At 38.5% G+C, this 22,313-nt stretch overlaps 1 long non-coding RNA gene across 1 annotated transcript; it reads right to left on the reverse strand.

The window, feature by feature from the left end:
• Positions 1 to 642: 642 nt before the first annotated feature.
• On the reverse strand, positions 643 to 20,498 carry LOC125272383. Its single transcript, XR_007185827.1, has 2 exons — positions 19,963 to 20,498; positions 643 to 1,030 (listed from the first exon to the last, which is right to left on the reverse strand). It is a non-coding gene; the product is annotated as an uncharacterized LOC125272383 (long non-coding RNA).
• Positions 20,499 to 22,313: the final 1,815 nt, after the last annotated feature.

The raw sequence follows: 22,313 nt of genomic DNA on the forward strand, positions 1-22,313 counted from the left end.
CTGTTTTGGTGCTCACCATGTTTCTTCTACTGTTGTTAAAATAACCGTGTCATCCTGAACTCTTAATATGGCATTTTATGTCTTTAGCGGTAGAGAGATGCAATGCAAATAGAATGGAAAGGGCTTAGAATGAAGAGTGTTTGGCTCTAGAATAAACAAAAATATTAGAGGATGTAGCACTGAAAGATCATTACTGTAAATTACCCTGAGTGCTTGTGGTGCTCTGCTCTTTGATGCACTGCTCACTTTAATCAGTAGAAACAGTGAAATGGCACAATTATGTCGCTTGGTCCGGATGGAACCAAGCTGGGGTCAGGAACTGCAGTTTGCCATTTGAACACCGCTGCTATACACCATCTAAACAAACATCATTCTTTACATGGCCAGGAGGGCAAAAAAAGAACATTGTAGCATCCTCACTGACACCGCCACCATTTTTATCGCTACTCTTTCTCTGTCTGTTACTGGAATCATCATGACCTGTATTGTGTTTATTTTGGTTTTGAAATACCAAATCTGTGAGGTAAGTTTTCATCCTTTTCACCTCTTTATCAAAAAAAGAAAAGAAAATTGCAAGTTAATTGCTATTATCAGACAAGTACAATATTTGACAGTCAACTTTGACAACATCAGACAAGACAATCAACTTTGTCAGATTTTTATTTTCAACAATGCCTTGTTACAGTTTTTCAAGCATGGTAAGTTCAGGCGAGCATGTACTCTTTACTCTCTACCACCTTTGTATTTAATTGAAGGATGCTTTACAGTCACAGTTTTATTAATGGCTTGCTACAAATAAACACAGTAACATAAGACATCTAAACAATAAGTCAGTGAAAAAACACTGCACTACTTAAGTTGCCAAAAACACAATACAACAGAAATATTTAATAAAAAGCTACACAGATTACAAATAATAATAAAAAATGACACAGCAAAATTTCTACAACTACAGGGAAATCAAATTCCAGGGATCTTCATTCCAAGACATAATTTTTATATGGGAGTAGTGTGAGATGGGTGACACAGTCTGAAAAGAATAAAAAAAAAAACAGTGTTATATAAAATAGGGATGACTTGATATCACTTTTTCATGTCCGATTCCATAATCTTGAGTATCTGCCTATAACGATGATTTTTTTTTTCTTGTTAAATCAGTTTGGAATATCTACACCTCACTAACTACAAACACACAAAAAAAGTTTCATATCTCGTGACCACTAGGTGGCACTGTCCTGAAAATGTAAAGGCACCCTTAGGTCATGGTTGTCATAACACACCAAGTTTGATCAGAATATGCTAGAACATTGCGGAGATATAGCCTCATGTCCATTTTGCCGTGCTCTGTGATTTATGTCGTTAAGTCGTTTATGCGTTATTCAAGAAAGGTTTGATGAATCTTCAGTTCCATGTTTCTTGTTTGCATGGCCTGAAGATGATCTGATTCAATTTTTGTTAAAAATCGGAGCAACGGTCTGGGAATTTGAAAAAGTAAAATTTAAAAAAAAAAAAAAAAGCCGGACAGGAAGCTCAGCCAACTATGGCAAATTTGGTATCTATATCTATAATCAGAGATGCAGCCTCATGTCCAGATTGAAGTGCTCTTTGTAGAATTTGTTTGGGAGTTATTCGAAAATGGTTTTGACTAATAAACTTTATTGTTTAAAACTTTACTGTTTTCTGTCGGCATGGTCTGAAGATGATCTGGTTCAATTTTCATGATTTTTTTTTTATTTTTTTGGTTAGAGAGTCCAAAATTGCTGTCATTAATGTCGGTCACTAACGATTACAATAGGTGCTATAGGTGTCTACGCACCTTCATTGCTTGGCCCCTAATAAGAACACTAATGATTACAATAGGTTCCTATGCACCTTCAATGCTTGGCCCCAAATAAGGTTAGGAATATAACACTACCGCACTTGTTCATTTAAGTCTGCAAAGTTAGATGTAGACTCGCTTGCTGTCAGGATAATCCTTTATGCAAAATATACTTGCGTGATACTTGTGTGAAATACCTGCGTGAATTTAAAACATTTACAGTTAAGTATACAACTGTAAGATGCAAGCTGTGAATCCTGTGCAAGCTGTGCAACCCCCTCTCTCTTGCTACAAGGGCCATTTGGGATTTCAAAAAGCAAAGAGGTGCTGATAGTGATCAAAGTCTATAGGCCAAGATGTGTGTACATCGGGGGTCTACGAATTGTCACACCTTTAGTAAGATGGGGGAAGTTTTAAACTTCTGATTGGTCAGTTTGAATGTCACATTTGGGTTTCAGTCACATGGTCAAGGAAGGGATAAAAGAAGATTGAACTGTTGCTATGGACTCTTCTCTTTCTCTCACTTTGCTCTGACTTCTCTTTTTCTGGGGGCGCTCTTTCTTTGCCTCTCTTTCTCTCTACACTTTCTCTCTCTCTCTCTCTCTCTCTTTCCTTCTATCCCTCAGGTAACATTCTAAATATATGCTGGTTAAGCTTAATGGTATAAGTTTTTACCATCTCATACATCTATTTTGTAACTATTTTAAGTGTAACTATAACCAGATATTGTCATTAAACTCTTTCATTATAAATTATGTGCTAACTAGTTTTGATTCGGTATTAACTTTTAAGTGCTACCTAATGCAAAACAATATTGTCACACTGTAGCAATGTTATCCCACATATTTTGCTATTGTAACTGCACTTATTTCTGTCATTTCTTGTAAGTAGCAGTGGGTGGTTATAGACAAGATATCTTCTACATTCTTGTTGACAACATTTCTTTAGTCATTCGGCAACCCTGCAGCCTGAACCCCTTTAGTCATTCGACAACCTTGCAGCCTGAACCCCTGTAGGCAGACCACCCTTACAACATTATGATAAATACTTTGTTACATATACCTGCAACATTTCAGCCCTAAATTAAAGGATTAGTTCACTTCAGAATTAAAATTTCCTGATAATTTGCTCACCCACATGTCATCCAACATGTTTGTCTTTTACTTCAGTCAAAAAGAAATTAAAGTTTTTGAGGGAAACATTCCAGGATTTTTCTCCATATAGTGGACTTCACTGGAGTAAAATGTGTTGAAGGTCCATATTTCAGTTTCATTGCATGTCTTGCATTGCTCTGCGATGTGCCACGCATTATGTAATGACGTTGGAAAGGTCACAAGGAAGTACCGATCCAGTGTCTACAAAGCGAATGTGTAAAGACCTAGTCAAACGCCCTTTACAAAAAAAAAGGTAAAACAACGATGTTGGGATGATTTTGTGTGAATAATGCAGAGATTTGTGGGTTTCCTGCAGTTCTAAAATAAGAATGACTTTTTTGCCCTTGGATGACATGAGGGTGAGTAAATTATCAGAAAATGTTTAATTCTGAAGTGAACTAATCCTTTAATTATAAATATTAGCTAGATTATGCTCAGTACCTGTCTATCAATGTATTTTTATGGCGAAATTAAAAAAAAAAAAAAAAAAAAAATCTATAGTGTCATTATGTGTATTGAGTTGCCTCACATGATTTATCAATGCCGCCTGGTTTTCACTGGAAGGATTTTGCGTTTGAGACAGCCCTTAAAATGGCTGACTCCCTGATCAATGCCCTGACTAAACTGGGGAGCTGATTGAGATGCACCCTAAGATTTTCAGGAGCTCTTGATAATTAGGGGCCAAGCACCGAAGGTGCGTAGGCACCTATTGTATCCGTTGACGTACTTTTTTTTTAGAGGCCAAGCAATAGGTGCCAAGCAATAGGTGCCAATAGGTGGCAATAGGTGCCAAGCACCGAAGGTGCTTAGGCACCTATTGTAATCGTTAGATTTCTTTTTATTCTTCTTCTTCTTCTTCCGCTCTTGAAGTCTATGGCAGCCCATAGAACCGTATGGTAAAAAGTTGTGAAATTTGGCACACAGTTAGAGGACAGTCTGACCTTTGTCCATAGCAAATTTGGAGTCTCTAACTCATTCCCTCTAGCGTCACCAGCTGTCCAAAGCTGCACTTATGTTTATGGTAATAACTTTCAAACCGTAAGGGCTAGAAACAAAATTCTTTTTTCCTCTGATTCCTTGACTTGAATCGATTGCACCCTATGACGTCATTTTCCGTCATTTTTCGAACTCCTCCTAGGCCGTTACTCCGATTTTCATGAAAATTGAATCAGATCATCTTCAGACCATGCCGACAAAAAGTTATGGAAATCAAGTCGATTCCTCAAACCGCTTTCGTAAAAGACGCGAATGAATTGTATGTAGTGCTTGCGAAAATAGACATAAGGCTGTATCTCCACAATGCTTTATCGTATTCAGACCAAACTTCGTACATGTCATCACAAGCATGACCTGAAGCATCATGCAGTGTTTCGTCACAGCGCCACCTACTGGTTCTGAAATATGAAAAATGGATATTTTCGCTTATAACTTTGGTCTCGTTAGATTCAGGGCATCATGTCGAGTCGATTGATATCCAATTTTCCCATATCGGCCATTTTGTCCGTCGGCCATTTTGAATTTTGTGCTAAAATGCTGTATTTTACGAAGGCATTAACATATCGTTACGAAACTCGGTATGGGTCTTTGGCACCATGCCCTGACAATACTCAATAAGTTTCGTCTCAGCGCCACCTTGTGGTCAAAAATTATAACAAAATGTATAAAAATGTTAATAACTTTTGACGATATTAACCGATTGTAATGAAACTGGTCTCAGTAGATTCCTTGGGTCATGCCGAGAACACAGATATCAAATTTGCCATAGTCGGCTGAACTTCCTGTCCGCCATATTGTTTTTCTTTAAAAACCTACTTTTTCGAACTCCTCCTAGACCGTTGCTCCGATTTTCACCAAAATTGAAATGTATCATCTTCAGACCATACCGACAAAAAGTTATGGATTTGAAGTTGATAAGTCAAACCGTTTTTGTATACCGGAATAGAATTTGAGATATGATGCAAAAATGACTCTTGAAGCTGCATCTCTGCAATGCTTTGACATATTGACACCAAGCTTTGCAAGTGTCATTGTCACCTCACTCTGACCATACCACAACAATTTGGACACAGCGCCACCTATTGGTCGAAAATGATGAACCAGTAAATCCTCATTTTTGATCATTTATCAGCTCTTTTATCTAATATAATCTTAATAGGTCTTAATAATTAATTGTTCACTGTTGCAGTTAGTCTGACGCTCCCAGTTGTGTTGGCTTGCTTCTTGTGCCGTTTTTGTGCTTGGCCCCGTAATTGCTGCTTGCAGCTATATTTACAGATAGATTTGTTGGATCTGAACTCTGCAGGTAGGTAGATCTCCAGGAACAGGATTGGCTACCCCTGTTTTATAATCTTTATTATGTACATAAATGGAGTGAACATATTTAGACAGCTTGTAAAGCAGTTCCCTTTCGAAGGGAACTCCACTCTGCGTTGAACAGAACGCATTGGGGAACCGTCACGTGACCCAGGTGTCGAAAGCACTATCCAACAACTCCAATTGCTATTGGCCGGCGACAGCCTATGACGTCATACGGCGCGACCCGGATGTATAAAGGGAGCGCCTGGAGAGACAGTCACTATCTTTTTCGTCTTTCGGTCCTGTTCTGTCTGATTGCATCTATACCAACTCCGGTAGGGTTTTTAATATATGCCTTACAAACGTTCATGAAATGTGTTTCTCTTTGTCCCAGGGAAAAATTTGACATTTGATTTACATATTTTTCTGGGCGTTTTCTGTCTGGAGAGGAGCACGCATACACAGTGCTTGAGGGCACTGCTGTGTGTTTTTCTGTTGTTTACGCTGTTCTCGTTTGTCACTCTTCCTGAGGGAAGAGCTGTCTGCATCATTGCCTGTTGGTTCTGGCCCCTGTTTGTGCTGAGGCTTAACGGTGGCTGCAATCATAGGGCTCGCAGATGAGCTCGTTGGGAAGTTTGAGAAAGTTTTATTCTCTCTAACTTCCCCGGGGCGGGCGAGAACGAGTGGATGACGATGACGTTCGTGTTTGACATCGCGTCCGGCGGCGAGCGCTCCTCTGCCTGGTGTATGCGAGCTGCTGTGTGTTTGGGACGTGCTTCTCGGCGGGCTACAGCTGCCGGGAGAGCGCGTTAGGAAAGGGGCCACGCGCAGACGGCTCGACGAGCGGTTCCTTTCTGTCTATTAATACGGCAGCTTCCATACTTTCCATTCCTTTTTTGATCTCCGTGTTTGAGATCGGGAAGGCATGGAAAAACCCCTAGCCATTCAGTTTTGTATCTGAACCCAGACAGACGGGAGGGGGAGGAAGAGAGAGTGAGTCGGGTGATCGATTGTAAACACTGTTGCGTTTGTAATCGATCCCCCAGCTATAGGGTGATTTATATCTACCCTCTCCTCTTCTTCTTCCACCTCCTGTATATATATATATATATATATATATATGTATGCTTATATACATGTTTGTATATAGATGTGTATATGTGTATATATGTATGGACATATATCATGCTCAGATGCTTCTTATGGTCAGACTGATGGCTGGGCCCATAGTCATTATTTCTATCAGCCCACTGTTTCTGTTTGATAGTAAGAGGATCTTTTAGGCTTAAAAGAACCTTAGATTCCATCCTTTCATGTAAAAAAGGAGCATTAGGAGTTTTTGGTTTTTGAGCCGCAGGAGGGTCTATATTTTATTCATTTAAAATAAGACCTTATTTTCCTGTATAGGTTTCTGAGCATGTAGTCAAGAAAATTAGGGGATGGGCAGACTGAAGTTGATAGCACTTGTCACTTCAGTTAATATGTAAATGTTTAGGTCGGTCTTAATCGGCCGCCTGACATTGTTTGCTTGTGAGCTTCACTTTCTTTCTCTTATCCATGAGATTTGGAGGTGAAGCCCGGGCTTCACTAGGCTTGTGGCCCTGTAAGAAGGCCCGTAGCTTAGCGGCTAGGCTAGAGCTAGGTTAGGTGTGTTATTTACATAACCTTATGTATACTATCCCTTATTAGGTTGTATAGTTCCTAGTTCTGGCCTCCTCCCGAGGGAGTTGTTAGGCCATATGCCCATTATCCCCTATCTAAAATCTGTGCACATTCAGGATAACACCTTTGAACAGTCAGGCCGGTGGCTGGCCCATGATGAAGCTTTTTCTGTAGGCCCGCCTTCTGGCTTGATAGTGAAAAGGTTCGTGAGGCTTTTGGAACCGGGGATATCACTCTTCTCCTTTGAAAGAACGAGGAAGGAATCTCTGGTCTTCGAGCCGCGGGAAGGTAAGACAAGGTCTGATTTAATCGCTTAAATGTTCGACCTTGTTTTTATTCCTGTGTTATTTCCTGGGTGTGTAACAGTAATAATGATAATGTTTTTTTTGGGCAAAAACTGGAGTGTTGAGACTGACTGAGTGAGCCACAGAATGGCTGCTGTTCAGTTTTCTCTCTGTATGTTTTGTCGTTCGACTATTTTTCAGTGTAGTTCGAACTGGCACTCATCACTTCAGTTTATGCGTTTGTGGCGGTCCTAACCGGCCGCCCAGCGTGATAGCTGTGATCTTTGCTGTATTTCTTATTTGAAATTTTGAGGTAGAGATCAGGCTTATTATAGCGCCTGTTATTTTGAATAGGCCTGTATGTTTTTGGCCAGGCTAGAACTAAGTGTGTGTATGGTGTATGTATAAATAATTCCCATATGTATTTTAGTTTTTGGCCTTCTCCTGAGGGAGTGGCTGAATTTTTTGCCCAGATTATCCCATTGCTTATGTAGGTGCAACGATGAGTGTAACAGCTAGGTTTTTAGACTGCTTTGTTAGAGACCTGATGCTGTTTCTCAGGTGGTAGGCCCTTATCTTTGCGTAGATAAGTTTATGCTATTAATGTTGCTAGGCCCCACTCTCTAGAACATCCATGCCGAGAGGAAAAAAATATTTTCTTCCGAGCCACTTGATATTTTCAAGTTTGAGTTGACTATGCCAGCATTTTAGCTCTGTCCTCTAAGGCTTGGAACAGATTTGAGAATCTGTAGCAAAGATTTTATTTTTTTCTCTCTGTCAAATGGCATGTATTTCAAAGTTTCCTTTGAGTTCTAGACGTTTGCCCTACATTTGGTATGTGAGCTTGATATGCTGCCACAGGTTGGCACCCGCTTATGATAGTAGGCCTTCTTAAAAGCGGCCTCTATGTAAGTGTTTGGTGAATCCTTTCCCCAGTGTTACTGAGTGCATCACCTGTTGGATTGCATACTCAGGGTAGCTAGATCACTTTTTGAGAAAAGTTAGTATCTGTCAGCTCCCTTTCAGTTATCTGTTTATCAGCTATATTGCATATAACGCTGATTGTAGGCTAGACTGTTCAGCCTCCTTCTAGTTAGCAATAGTTTTATACTGCTGTGTAATAGATTTCAGTCTGCTCACATACTGTTTTTGGTTTTTACACTGCTTCAGGCCCTGCAGCATGTGGTTTGAGGTAGCAGGCTCAACTAGCCTCCCTTAAGCCATGTTGGTTGTGTATGGTTCCCTTTAGTCACAAAACTTAGGGTACTTTGCCTGTTTGGAAAGTGTAGCCTAGCACAGGTAGCAGTTAGCTTCCCATAGTTAATTGGGTTAGAGCTGGTTCCCTGTAGCTTGGTTCCCTGGAAATTCACGAACTGAAGCCACGTGTCATTGAATCGGCAGGCCCCTTCAGGCCTCCTTTTTAGTTTACATGTTGGCACAGATTGTGTTTTTCTGTGCGGCTCTGGATGAGATGTCAGTAGTGAAACCTTACTGAGGTTTGGTTTAACCTATTGTTGCCTCTGAGTCGATGATTCTAGTTGAGCTAAGAGCCACCTAGCGCTTAGGTTGGATCTTTGTGCTCCTGGAAACGGCCACGAGACTTACGCCGTGTGTCCTGAAGGATGCTAAGCCTGCGGGCCGCCCTTTTTGGATACACTAGTGTTTGTTTAGGTGTATTTCTCTCTGAGAACTATTTCTATACACTTTCGTTGGCCAGGGGCCCAAGTGGTAGATTCAACCCCCTCTTTTGCGGGCTGTTTACCAGGCTTGGGACCTAAACACTGCCACGAGCTGATGCCACGTGTCTGTTGAGGTTATAGGCCTTCCAGGCCTTCCTTAATACGTGTTGGCGTACGCTGTACTCCTCTTGCTTAAAGAGTAAAAGGGTGCTTTTACTGAGTACACTGCTCGTCAGATTGTGTTGGGTGGATTATCATAAGAGAACTGTGCAGCTTTCTATTGCTGCCATGGAAGTTGTCTGTCTGCCGCCGGCTTAGACAGATGTTCAGAATGGCTTTACCAGAAACAGGCCTCTTTCTGAAATTTACTTCTGTCTTTATGTATATAGAACTGTTGTCATGTTGTAGCCCCTCTCAGGCCTCCATGAGTATGTGCTCTTGGCATAGTCTACCTGTTAGGTGAGCTCTGCGCTTCCCCTTGGGGTTTGTAATAGTGCTTAGCTCCCTAAGCTGATTATGATGGTTCGGCCTTGATCAGGCCCTGTCTTAAGCGCCAGCCCCAGGCTGGTTTGTGCTCCCCTTTTCAGGGTTTTCAGCGCACAGCCTCCTCAGTACGTTAATTAAGCACTGGGTAGATCCTAGGTTGAGCGGATTATCTCCCCTCGATATGAGGGTTCATAGCACTCAGCTGAGTTCTGCTCTCCAGGATGCCCGTCTCTACGCGTGGGTCTGAGCTGGTTTCTGCCTTTCTGCAGTCACTCTTACCTACTATCTTCCTGAAGAATGCGTTTTAGAGGCTCTGTATTCAGACAGGGTTGGCCTGAACTGAGTCTGTTCCCTGAGAAGACCAGGTCAGCCTCCCTGGTGGCAATGAGGGTGACCTTGCTCCCCTCATGAGTGACTGGCCGAGGTTCCCTTTGGTTCCTTGGCCACATTCCCTTAAAGGAACCACTTTTCTCACAAGAAAATTGGGTTCTAGACGCCTTAGCGTTTCTCTAGGCTCTATTTGTTAAAAGAGAAAGGTAGAAGCCTGTGGGAAGGTCAGCTTGGGCTGTTGGCCAAAGGAAATGCTGTCACTGACAGCCTGGTGTGACCCGAGGGGGAAGTTGCTGGGCAGTTTGAGAACTGCTTTGGGGCCTTTGTCTCAGCCATATTTTTGGCAGGCACTCCCCTCCAGCATGGCGGCGTAGGTATATTGTTCCCTAATGCGTTTATGGCAAACGCAGAGTAGAAGTTCCCTCTCGAAAGGGAACGTCTCAGGTTACGTATATAACCATGGTTCCCTGAGAACAGGGAACGAGACTTGGCGTTTCCTTGCCATGCTTCAGGTTGCCTGCCTACAGAACAGTCCCTCAAGACGATAGATGGAGACTGTCTCTCCAGGCGCTCCTTTATACTTCCGGGTCGTGCCATATGACGTCATAGGCTGTCGCCGGCCAATAGGAATTGGAGTTGTTGGATAGTGCTTTTGACACCTGAGTCACGTGACGTTCCCCAATGCTTTTATGGCAAACGCAGAGTCTCGTTCCCTGTTCTCAGGGAACCATGGTTACATACGTAACTCGTTCCCTGTTCTCAGGGAACCATGGTTACATACGTAACCTGAGACGTTTTGCAAATTTTAAGGATGATTCGAGAAATGTGCCAAAGCAACTGAGAAAAACTGTACAATATGAGGGAAGAATTAAACATTAAGCAAAGGTATTTATCCGACAAAATTTTTGGCAAAAAAAAAAAAAAAGGAAAACTACAGCTATAGGTTTCAGAAAAACTTATATTTCATTGGTCCTCATGTATTCATAATTTCTTTGTATGACAGCCTGGCCAAAAATAATTTGAAATAATTTGAAATTTCATTTCATTATCACACATGAAACAATTGACTCCAAGCACAGCTACGTGATATGCTTACATCTTTTAACACATTTTTTTTTTTTTTTTTTTTTTTTTTTTTTTTTAATATTTGAATTAAGGTTGAAGATGTCAATTTTCATATGGCTGGACATCCAATTTGGCCACTTCTCGGCAGTTCATTGACTTTCCAAAAGTAAGCCACTTTTATGTTGACTGTGGGCTTCCCTGAAGTTGTTGGAGCTGTTGAGCCATTCACATCATTGCTCCAAATGTAAATGAGGAGACATATCAATAGAAAAAGATTCCACACCATCAATACTAATTTGTGATCATTTTGCACAATGCAAAGCTATTTTAAAAAATAAATTAAAATATTAAAACTTTTCAGTGTATTTTTAAATGTTTTTTTTATTTTTTATAATAACATTAAATTATTGGTGTGCCGCTGTGACTTCACCCTTGCAGGCTCTCTATTGGCAGATTCAGAGGTTGAGGGCAGCCATTTTGAGTTGACATCATTGTAGTCCTTAGTTCACAACACTTAAGTCAGCACTTAAGAATCAGTCTTATACTTTACTTAAATTTGCTTTTAGCTTCTTTATAAAAGTCTCCTACTCTTAGAAAAGTCCTACTGTTTATTAAGAATTTTTTGATACTTAAGTCAAAACTTAAGACTATTCTTCAGAGTATTTCTGAAAAGTTTTATACATACAGGCCCAGTAAAAGGTTATTCATGTGTTTATCTTCTTGAGATTAGACTATTGCAGCTCTATTATGGTGCTCAAAATAAAATTCTGGACTGATTACAGATGGTCCAAAATGCTGCGGCAAGACTGTTGACAAGCCTTGAAAATATGATCATATTACCCCGGTATTAAGATCGCTACATTGGTTACCAGTTTCTTTTAGGATTAATTTTAAGATTTTATTATTTGTTTTTAAATCCTTACATGGTACAGCCTCTCTGCATATTGCAGACCTGATTCAGGAGCAGAAGTCTAAGAAACTTTTACGATCCCAGTCATAGAATCTTGACTGGAATCTAGTTGTTACGAGGACAAATCTAAAAACAAGAGGTGACCGCGCTTTTACGGCTGCCGCCCCAAGGTTATGGAACAGTTTACCACAATATATCAGACAATTCGTCACCTTAGAATTACATGGTTCTATCTGAAATTGTCAAAATTGAGTTATTCACATTCTTATTCTGTGACAACTCATTTACATTGTGTGATGCGTTTTTTTTTTTTTTAAGTTACATTTAGTTACATTAAGTACATTTTTGGACTTTTTATTTATAAAAAAAATGGTCCATCCATCCATCCATCCATCCATCCATCCTAAAACTATTTCAAATTTAAAACCTTTTAACTTTCTGGCTAATTTTTCAATCTATACTGATCTTTAGAGAAAAGCCATTTTACCTATCACAATTTCTGTGGAATAAAGTCCTGGTTTTTACAGTATATTATGCTTACATAATTACATAATTTTACAGCTTACTATGCTAAATATTACAGTACTTTATGCTTAACTTGAACAAGAAAATAATTATTTATCCTAAAATATTAAATAAATGTCATAGAAAGCATTAAATTTAACTTTCTCATACATGTCAACACAATGTTACAACACTAATTTATGTTTTAAAACATAAAAGGTAAGCTGTTTGTGTTTCTTGAAAAATATTGTTTCAATTAATGTAATGCACCTCGGGTGTGCATTATTTTCTATGAATTCAATGGCCTGGAGTCAATTATTTCGCTGATACTACAGTTACCACACTTCAAGACACTCAAGATGGTGTATTTCAAGACATTTGTCAGGTTTTTGTCCTTAAAACACTTAGTCCTACACTTGTGTGTTGGACAAATTTTTTACGCATCTCATCCCAAGCCTCTGTTGCTAATTCCAAAACGTCATTTTAGAAATAGTAACAGAGGCTTGAGCCTTGATAGCAGAATACTACCGTTCATACAAATATTAATGCACTAGTGTGTCTGTACTTACAGTACATGTGTGAAACACGTACACGTACACGTTTGAAAGAGAGAGAGCGCGAGAGAGTATGCACTTTCAGGACACAATAAAACGTATTTTGTGGCAAAAACCATGACACTAATTTGTTGTTTTCATCCTATAGTGTACTATATTTATTTGCTTGTGGGTTTTGTTTCTTTTGCGGTTGTAGGCAGTAAGGACCTTTTGAAATCATTTGGCGAAGTGATATAGAAACTGTAAAGACCTGCCTGACCTACATTAGCCGTGTGTTTCCCTGAAAATAACTGCACACCTTAGAACGTTGGTCAACCAAACAAATTCGAGCATTCAACAGCGCCGTAGTATAATTCCAAGCGAAAAATACTTTTTTTTTGAATCAGAAGGTTCTATCTGCATTTGACTTGTTCCAAAAATCCCAATTTACACGTTTGAGAGCATTTTGATATAGTATATTTAGAATACATTTAGGGTCATAGAATAGGTAGAATACATTTAGAATACACTTCTGCTCATGTATGAAAGAGATTTGTTCCCCATATCGTTTTTGCTATATGGAATGCAAAAATTTTGAAGCTCAAAATCTCAAAACTGCTCAGAATGCAGACAGAACCTTATAATTCCAAGGTGACGAATTATCAACTCTTAAGCCGCGCACACATTTAACGATTGTAAGGACTATGAATGTAAATTGATACTTATGACTGATCGCGCTCAAACGCGTCCAGTCAGAGCCAGTTGAGTTCAGTCTGCGATTACAGTCGGTGTTCAAATTCCATGTGAAAGTATATAAATCTGCTTCAGTCGCAGGAAACAATCGCTGTGTATGTTGAGCACAGTCTTAAAATGTTTTAGCTAGTCGTTAAATGTGTGCCCGGCTTTAGTGAATTTAAAAGGCTTTTTTTTTTAAATTAATTTATTTTTTTTACGTTAGATTTTGATCAAACAAATCAAGGTACTGTTGTCACAGGTACTGGTTTTAGGAGTCTGAAGATGTTTTAAGTGTTTTAAGACTCTTAAGAGCCTGAGAGTTTAAGAGTTCTATATGTTTAAATGTCAAAGGTCAAAGTCAATGAGTAGATGTTTTATATATCTTTTGTTTATAGTTATTTGTGTTTGTTATATTTAAATGTCTTATTGTTTGTAAATAACTGTTATCATTGTTGTATTATTGTGCTTTATGAATAAATTTGAATTGGTTTTATTCTTCAATAATTGAAATAGGCCTAATGAAATATTTAACAATTAACTTTTCTAACAAAAATACCATGACATGTAAATGATTTAATTCATTCATTGTCTATGCTTTAATGTTATAGCCTAATGTCTAGAATAAAAATTTAAGTCTGAATTGCTCTTGTGTGACTTCTCTATTTTTAGTCAGCCTCAGACGCTCGATCACCTCCTAACCAGATGTGGAAATAGTACTAAAAAAATTGTACTTAAGTAAAAGAATTGCTACTTAATAAAAAAAAATTATTGACTACAAGTACATATACTGAAAAATAATATGGCTCAAGTAAGAGTAAATAAGTAGTAAACTACTCAAGTTACTACGTTACAAAGTACTTTAGTATACTTTTTCTATTTTTGCACAAAATGAGGCAATGTTAGCAATATGGAGAATTAAACACTCATGTAATTTTTCTGTTTCATTCATACTGGAAATCAGAGGGTGCCCTCGCACAGAAAGTCAACAAGTGAGATTCATAGAAGTATTAAACTTATGACATTCCAAGAAATCCCTTATATGGACATCAGATATTAATACAGCTGAATAACATGCAGATAGAGATGTTCTGACTGATGAAACGAAGACAATAAACACACAATTGTGATGATCTGTGTTCTTCAAGCCATCTTCAAGCCATCTCTGTGTTCATCAAGCCAGTCTTCAGAAGTCATTCTAATTATGCCGATTTGCTGCTCAAGAAACGTTTAATATTATTATCTATGTTCAAAACAGTTGTGTATAAATTTTTTCAGGATTATTTGATGAATAGAAAATTCATAAGAACAGCATTTATCTAAAACAGAAAGCTTTTGTAACATTATCACTACAGTTCAAAGGTTTGGAGTCAGTCAGAGTTTTTTTTTTTTTTTTTTTTAAGAAATTAATACTTTAATTCAGCAAGGGTGCATTAAATTGATCAAAAGTGACAGTATAGACATTTATAATGTTGCAAAAGCTTTATATTTCAGATAAATGCTGTTCTTTTGAACTTTCTATTCATCAAATAATCCTGAAAAAAAAAAAAAAAAAATGTACACAACTATTTTCAATATTGATAATAATAAATGTTTCTTCAGCAAATTAGTATATTAGAATGATTTCTGAAGGATTGTGTGACACTGAAGACTGGAGTGAGGATGCTGAAAATTCAGCTTTGCATCACAGGAATAAATTGCATTTTAAAATATATTCAAAAAGAAAACAATAACTTTAAATTGTAAACAAATTTCACAATATTACTGTTTTTGCTGTATTTTGGATCAAATAAATGAAGCCTTGGTGAGCAGAAGAGATTTCTTAAAAAAAAAAAAAAAAAACCTTACCGTTCAAAAATGTTTGACCAGTAGTGTATTTTAACTGTTTTGTTAAAGAGGGCAAGCTGAACTTACCATTCGACTGAACTGCATTTTAGACACTTATATTGTTCTTGCTCCATAACTGCAATAACTGTGTCCTTGTATGAGCCGAGTTTTCAATTTACTTAAACTGCTCAGTGCTCTGGTAATATCAATGGCATGACCCATTTAAGGAGCTGCCAAATTTATAATTGTTTGATCCCCAAGACACAAAGATAAAACAGGCCTTCTCCTTTTCAAAGACCTCTGTTTGACCTGAGGTCTGAGTTACAGAGTTGAAATCCACAGGAAAACCCACAGAGATTGTTTTTATATATATAAACTGCATCAAATCAAACAATTCTAAACGGACTTGAAATCAAACATTGTTCAACTTCTATATCTTGTCTACAACCTATACATGTGACCATCATGCATTCCTTTTATAGAAATCATGTCTAAACTGTACTCACTGCTAAGAGCAGGAAAGTTAAGAGACCAGGTGATAACATGTAATTTATGGTGAGAGGAGGTGAAAAGCCACCTCTGAAACAAAGACGACACCTAATTGGTCAGAACTCCTCAAAAAGGTTGGACAAACAGCTCAGTTTAAAAATTCAGGACATGAACAAAAAAAAAAAAGAAGAAAAAAAAAGGAGGATGATGAACAGTCGACAGAGTAGATCAAGACAAAGATTTGGGAGATGAAAATGGGTTAAGAGCAAACAGGTTCATCTAACTACTCTCGTCTCACTTACTTTTATTACTTTTAATTAGTTTCCTTTCTTTTCCGTTGAGAGTCTCCTGTTCTAAGTTTTGCCACAAAGTTTAATCAATGACTCTACAGTCTTTGCCCACCTTAAAACTTCAAACTTCAGTCATGAGGACTCCATTTATCCGCCATTTATCGTGATTGGCTTCCCAAGAAAACTTCAATCCAGACACGAAAAGACCTTCAACGAATCTGGGAAACCCCCTTCTCAAAGCCAAAGATGCAGACAAAGGGAATCCCCATTTAAAGACACAAATGACAGACACAAGTATACCTCCAGATTTTAGCTGAACTGATGCATTGCTACAAAATTTAATAACCCTGCCTAAGAAACGATAGAAAGGTTAAATTAATGATTGATGGTTCGTTCAGGTCAGGTTTTACAAAGTGCATATATTGCTAGAAACTTGGGATTTCATCATTTCACTCTCTTAAAACTCATTCTTTCCTCGCTTTCTTTCTTTCTGCAACTCGTGTGAATGTGTGTGTGCGCGTGTCTAGTTGTGTTAGTCTTGTGTTAGTTTATGTTAGAATAATCAAAGTCTCATTTATATTTTAAAGAGAAGTGTCTTGTGTTATATGCTTATGAATTTAATGTCTTAAACTGCAGACCCTGTTACCTTGATAATAAATAGTGTTTTCACTATAGTTTGGATATTCATATCCGCTACAGGGCTGATAGTTACGGCCTTTTCAAATGAACGCTGGACGATTCATTTGCTCGGTCATAAAATAAGTGACTCTTTCAAAATTCCCTAAAATAAATTAATTCCCTTTGAGCTAAATTGACCTGTTTCCCTTACATAAATGTAGCGAAGTTGAATACTTTATTTTTATTTAACTCAAATAAAAGTAAAAGTACAAACCCGATTCCAAAAAAGTTGGGACACTGTACAAATCGTGCTGCGGCGAAAAATAGTGGAGCAATATCAGAAAGGAGTTTCTCAGAGAAAAATTGCAAATAGTATGAAGTTATCATCATCTACAATGCATAATATCATCCAAAGATTCAGAGAATCTGGAACAATCTCTGTGTGTAAGGGTCAAGGCCGGAAAACCATACTGGATGCCCGTGATCTTCGGGCCCTTAGACGGCACTGCATCACATACAGGAATGCTACTGTAATGGAAATCACAACATGGGCTCAGGAATACTTCCAGAAAATATTGTCGGTGAACACAATCCACCGTGCCATTCGCCGTTGCCGGCTAAAACTCTATAGGTCAAAAAAGAAGCCATATCTAAACATGATCCAGATGCGCAGGCGTTTTCTCTAGGGCCAAGGCTCATTTAAAATGGACTGTGGAAAAGTGGAAAACTGTTCTGTGGTCAGACGAATCAAAATTTGAAATTCTTTTTGGAAAACTGGGACATAAAGAGGAAAATGCGACAAAGAAGACCTAAGACAGTTGAGCAACTAGAAGCCTGTATTAGACAAGAATGGGACAACATTCCTATTCCTAAACTTGAGCAACTTGTCTCCTCAGTCCCCAGATGTTTGCAGACTGTTATAAAAAGAGGAGATGCCACACAGTGGTAAACATGGCCTTGTCCCAACTTTTTTAGATGTGTTGATGCCATGAAATTTAAAATCAACGTATTTTCCCTTAAAATTATACATTTTCTCAGTTTAAACATTTGATGTGTCATCTATGTTGTATTCCGAATAAAATATTGAAACTTGAAACTTCCACATCATTGCATTCTGTTTTTATTCACAATTTGCACAGTGTCCCAACTTTTTTGGAATCGGGTCCCTACCAGAATTTAATTGTACTCAAGAAATTAGAAAAAACTGAAAAATGTACTGAAGTACTGTAACGAAAGCATTTGTAATTTGTTACTTTCCAATTATGCTCTGCTCCTAACAGATATGGGGGGTTGGGAGAGACAGTTCAGTAGTTTCACTGTGGGGGGTGCAGGACAATATAAAGGTGTAAATCACTGCTTTTTCATACAGAGAGTGTCGGAAAGCCTAACTATGATGAGTGTTTTAACTTACAGAGCAGGCAAAGCCAAAATTCATTTCAGGATAAATCTCAATGTGTAGCCTATATAAATCACATTTCTAGTTGTTTTTATTTTATTACAAGGCAAAAATTACATAATACACTATTTATAAAATAACATTTATAAAATAATTATTTTTTGAAAACGGGGTATTAGTACTGCATTATAAAATAAACAATTTTGACATTTACTGTTGGCTTTTGATTACTACATTTGGTTATGTAAATTAGATTTTTAAATCTTAAAGGTGCCATAGAATTGAAAATTTAATTTACCTTGGGATAGTTGAATAACAAGAGATCAGTACATGGAAATGACATACAGTGAGTCTCAAACACCATTGTTTCCTCCTTATGTAAATCTCATTTGTTTAAAAGACCTCCGAAAAACAGGTGAATCTCAACATAACACCGACTGTTATGTAACAGTCGAGATCATTATTATGTACGCCCCCAAATTTTGCATATGCCAGCCCATGTTAAAGGCATTAGACAAGGGCAGTATTAACATCTGGATCTGTGCACTAGTGTTGTCAAAAGTACCGACTTCGGTACCTAGTTGGTACTGAAATTTAAAAAATGTGACGCTTTGAGAGCTGTTGAGTGGATTTGTAAACATCTCTGATTGGCCGTTGTTTTCACGGCTCATCGGATATGTCTGTGATAGGCTTCAATGATCAACACTGTAAAAACGTTGTAAATAGTGACGATATTAATTGATGACTAAGTGCTTACACAGATACACACGTGAGCGTTTGAAAGCAGGCGTCGCGGATCGGTCCACTGTTAGACACCTGCTTTCACTTGCTCGCGCTCCCACTGTCAAAACGCTTTCAAATTCAAACACTTCCGTATGCTTTCAAATGCTCCCACGCATTGATCATTGTAGCCAATCACAGGCATATCCGATGAGCGTGTCAACACAATGGCCAATCAGAGATGTTTATGAATCCGCTCAACAGCGCTCAAAGCGTCACATTTTTAAAATTTCAGTACCGATAGGTACCGAAGTCGGTACTTTTGACAACACTACTGTGCACAGCTGAATCATCAGACTAGGTAAGCAAGCAAGGACAATAGCGAAAAATGGCAGATGGAGCAATAATAACTGACATGATCCATGATATCATGATATTTTTAGTGATATTTGTAAATTGTCTTTCCAAATGTTTCATTAGCATGTTGCTAATGTACCGTTAAATGTGGTTAAAGTTACCATCGTTTCTTACTGTATTCACGGGGATGAGAGTCGTCGCTATTTTCATTTTTAAACACTTGCAGTCTGTATAATTCATAAACAACTTCGTTCTTTATAAATCTCCAACAGTGTGTAATGTTAGCTTTAGCCCGTTAGCCACGGAACATATCCTCAAACTCATTCAGAATCAAATGTAAACATCCAAACAAATACTATACTTACATGATGCATGACGAACATTTTGTAAAGATCCATTTTGAGGGTTATATTAGCTGTGTGAACTTTGTTTATGCAATGTATTATAGAGTTGCGAGCTCGGGGGCGGGGAGCACAAGGATTTAAAGGGGAAGCAGCCTAAATCGGCGCATATTTAATGATGCCTCAAAATAGGCAGTTACAAAAATTAATAAAAAACAATCTATGGGGTATTTTGAGCTGAAACTTCACAGACACATTCAGTGGACACCTTAGACTTATACTACATCTTGTGAAAAAGCACTCTAGGGCAACTTTAAAATCTTATTCATAGTATTTTTTTTTTTAATCTCCACATGGCGCGGTTGACTGCTATTCACAAAAACAAGCTATGATATGTCCACTTCATAACATGAAAATCTATGGTTGTAGCGCCACTTAGTGCTCATCTTTATTATTAATAGGCCATCTTACCTAAAATCCACTGTTCAGAAAGACTGTGGCTCCCCTCTGGTTTCTTGCCATTATACTCTCCAATACAGATTCCGGCCTGCCGCACACTCCGGCACACAGTTCCTCCACACAGCTGAATGAGTTCTGTTAGGCTGCTGCAGGGGGGCTGGGAGTGTGGGGAAACAAACATGGGCAGCTCCTTCTGGAACAGGTCCTGCTGATGTTCCCCAGCAGAGAGATGTTGCTGCAGTCGGCATATCTGCAAAAAGACAGAAAATATTATTACAACCTATGTTCTTTTTCAAAATATTATGGGTGACATAAGCCCACACACCAGGGGTCTCTAACTCAAATTGCCTGGCAACACTTTGGCTTGACATTCATTTTTTCTTAACTTTTTAAAAACAAATTGAAACCTTGCACTGAACTAAAATGCAATCCCTGAATACATTTTTACTTCATTAGGGGCCAAGCACCGAAGGTGCTTAGGCACCTATTGTTATTGTTAGTTTTTAGGGGCCAAGCACCGAAGGTGCGGAGGCACCTATTGTTATTGTTGGCGTTCTTTTTTTTTATTTTTTTTATTAGGGGCCAAGCACCGAAGGTGCGGAGGCACCTATTGTTATTGTTGGCGTTCTTTTTTTTTTTTTTTTTTTATTCTTCTTCTTCTTCTTCTTCTTCTTCTTCCGCTCTTGAAGTCTATGACAGCCCATAGAACCGCTTGCGGGAAAGTTATGAAATTTGGCACACAGTTAGAGGACAGTCTGAGCTATGTCCATAGCAAATTTGGAGTCTCTATCTCAATCCCTTTAGCGCCACCAGCTGTCCAAAGTTGCACTTATGTTTATGCTAATAACTTTTGAACCGTAAGTGCTAGAAACAAAATTCTTTTTTCCTCTGATTCCTTAGGTCAAGACGAATCGATTGCACCATATGACGTCATTTTCCGTCATGAAAATTTTTCCGCCATTTTGAATTTTCTGAAAAACGTACTTTTTCGAACTCCTCCTAGGCCGTTACTCCGATTTTCACGAAAATTGAACCAGATCATCTTCAGACCATGCCGACAAAAAGTTATGGAATTCAAGTTGATTCCTCAAACGGTTTTCGAAAAACACGCGAACAAATTGTACGTAGTGCTTGTGAAAATAGACATAAGACTGTATCTCCGCAACGCTTTATCGTATTCAGACCAAACTTGGTACCTGTCATCACAAGCATGACCTGAGGCAACATGCAGCGTTTCGGCGCAGCGCCACCTACTGGTGCGGAGATATGAAAAATTTATGTTTTTGCTTATAACTTCTGATGGGTTTGGCCAAAAATCATAAATTTGGTCTCGTTGGATTGGGGGCATCATGCTGAGTCGAATGCTAACCAATTTTCCCATATCGGACATTTTGGCCGTCGGCCATTTTGAATTTTGTGCTAAAATGCTGTATTTTACGAACGCATTAGCGTATCGTTACGAAACTTGGTATGGGTCATCAGCACAATGCCCTGAAGGAGCCTGAGAAGTTTCGGACCAGCGCCACCTTGTGGTCAAAAGTTATAACAAAATTTACAAAAATGCTAATAACTTTTGACTATGTTAACCGATTGGAATGAATCTGGTCTCAGTAGATTCTGTGGGTCATGCTGAGAAAATAGATATCAAGTTTGCCATAGTCAGCTGAACTTCCTGTCCGCCATATTGTTTTTCTTTAAAAACCTACTTTTTCGAACTCCTCCTAGACCGTTGCTCCGATTTTCACCAAAATCGAACCGTATCATCTTCAGACCATGCCGACAAAAAGTTATGGATTTCAAGTCGATAAGTCAAACCGTTTTCGTATGCCGGAGCAAAGAATTTGAGATATGATGCAAAAACGACTCTTGAAGCTGTATCTCTACAATGCTTTGACATATTCAGACCAAACTTGGTATGTGTCTTCATAAGCATGACCTGAGGCATCATACAGTGTTTCGGCACAGCGCCACCTACTGGAGTGGAGATATGAAAAATGGCTATTTTTGCTTATAACTTCTGATGGGTTTGACCAAAATTCATAAATTTGGTATGGGTCATCAGGACAATGCCCTGAAGGAGCATGAGAAGTTTCGGACCAGCACCACCTTGTGATCAAAAGTTATAACAAAACTGAAAAAATTCTAATAACTTTTTTTCTAATTGCTCACTGTTGCAGTTGGTCTGATGCTCACAGCCATGTTGGCTGGCTTCTTGTGCCTTTTTTGTGCTTGGCCCCGTAATTGCTGCTTGCAGCTATATTTAGGGGCCAAGCACCGAAGGTGCTTAGGCACCTATTGTTATTGTTGGCGTTCCGTACGCTTATTATTATTCTTCTTCCGTTTCTTCTTCCGCTCTTGAAGTC

This window comes from Megalobrama amblycephala, linkage group LG7 (assembly GCF_018812025.1).
Source record: "Megalobrama amblycephala isolate DHTTF-2021 linkage group LG7, ASM1881202v1, whole genome shotgun sequence".
Taxonomy (NCBI): Eukaryota; Metazoa; Chordata; class Actinopteri; order Cypriniformes; family Xenocyprididae; genus Megalobrama; species Megalobrama amblycephala.